This window comes from Cynocephalus volans, chromosome 2, assembly GCF_027409185.1.
Source record: "Cynocephalus volans isolate mCynVol1 chromosome 2, mCynVol1.pri, whole genome shotgun sequence".
NCBI classification, from domain to species: Eukaryota; Metazoa; Chordata; class Mammalia; order Dermoptera; family Cynocephalidae; genus Cynocephalus; species Cynocephalus volans.
Window position 1 is genome coordinate 147,723,001 of NC_084461.1, and position 1,930 is coordinate 147,724,930.

Here is a 1,930-nt window from a genome sequence, read left to right on the forward strand (position 1 = left end):
TGAATATGCATGGACTATCTAATGATCTCTTTATGCAAAGTAGAGTTCAGATAGGTTGAAAGTTGTTCTTAATACCCAATATTTTTAGCCTCAAGATCTATAAAACAATGTATCGTGAGATCTACAATCTTCTTGGAATTTTCTCCTTGACGGTTTTGGTATGCATGCCAATATTTTTGCTGTGCTTGTGGAGAGAACAAAAGAATTTTCTCTCTTTTGATTTAGTTCTCTCTGGACATCTATGAATTATGTACGGAAAAGGTGTGATTTAAAAGCATTTCTATAGGTGATGCTGCCGGTGAGGGAAAATGGCTGCGGCCCTTCAGGACTCAAGTGTGAGTGTGGGGAACAGCTGAAAAAGTCCCTAATGAAGAAGAAGGCAAAAATGGTAGCCAGGGTTGTAGCATCAGAGATGGAAGATGAGATCAAAGACACTTCCAACAGCAGAGGTTCTGTAGGAAGCAGTAGATTGGAAAAGGATCACTTTTCTTCTGATGTTGAAGCAGTAGAAACTCACAATGAGGGTGATGTTGAACCATGTGACCCAGAAAACTAAGATGCTGCAGAATCAAGTGTTGGAACTAAGGTGGGCTGGGCTGAGTTGCCATGGCTAAAATCCTTAAGAAAAAAACTCCTAAAAGTAAACCCATCATTCTGGTCAAAAACAAAGAGCTGGAAAAGAGAAAAGAAAAGTTAAAGCAACAGCATGATAAGAATCGAGAGTGGAAATGATGTGCAAAGTTAAGACAGATTGGTCAAAGACAAAGAAACAGAGAGAAATCTTCAGAGAATTGCAATGGGGGGTGTGGTGCAATTATTTAATGCTGTTCAGAAGCATCAAAAGAACGTTGATGAAAAGGTATAATAAGTTGGAGGCTCTTTTAGAAAGCATGCTAGGTAGATATCAACTGTTTCCAAGAAAGACTTCATCAATGTCATCAGAGGAATGTTCAGAAGTACAAATGAGAAAAGTTCAACTGAGAAGAACCCAAAAGTCAAACAGACTGAAGTGAAATCAGAAGTGAAATCATCACGATCCTACATGTTGATTTCATGATGGAGGCATCTATGAAAGACCAAGACAAGGAAAGTGATGGGCCGGATAACAGCAGACCAGGATCTGCAAGTGACTCTGACATATGCAGCAATATAGCAAATGCAAGTTGCAATTATTGTATTTTTCTTACAAAATTACTTCTGTGTCTAACAAAATTATAAGAGATAAAAAACCATAAATTTTCCCTTGTTGGTTGCACTGTTGATGATTTTTCTCATCTTCTCTGTGCTTTTCTGTGTGAGGATACTTAAAACAGTTTATAAAAATATTTGTATTATCTTTCAATTCTATTTTTCCATGAACTATTTAAAGTACCCTCATATTTTCCAAAATTTTTACAATGAATATATGCAATTTTTGTATCAAGAGGATAGTACATTTTCAAATGAGAAAGGAAGGAAGGAAGGCAGTCTTTGCAATCTAGCAAGAATGTCTTTGTGAAGCTGAGCAGGTCACTGCTGATTCCTTGGTTATCAACTGTCCTCTTCTGTATCTGGAATTCATGAAAAACAAGGAATTTCAGTTATGTAATCATGTGTGCTAAAAACCAGAAGCAATTGCACGGATGTACCAAAAGAGAGAACAATTAAGTATAAGGGTATATGTGTGAGTACGTATATTCAGATGTGGCTTTGTGACATATTTTTTTCTTAATTTGGTCCAGCTTAATATTAATTCTAATTTACTTCCTCAAATTCTCTGAGTAACTCTGACTGGCAAGGGAGAAAACAGGCCTGGAACCATGATGTGAATGTGTGGAAAGATGACATGTGACTGAATGTTAGCCCAAGACTATCCAGGTCTCAGCAAGTAAATAGTTATAACTCAGAGAAAATGGCCTGGAAAAGATTTCCTGGTACACTCACAGGGGCA

At 37.2% G+C, this 1,930-nt stretch overlaps 1 pseudogene; it reads left to right on the plus strand.

The window, feature by feature from the left end:
- Nucleotides 1–308: 308 nt before the first annotated feature.
- LOC134370633 (RRP15-like protein) lies at nt 309–1,218 on the plus strand (annotated as a pseudogene).
- The last annotated feature ends 712 nt before the right edge of the window (nt 1,219–1,930 follow it).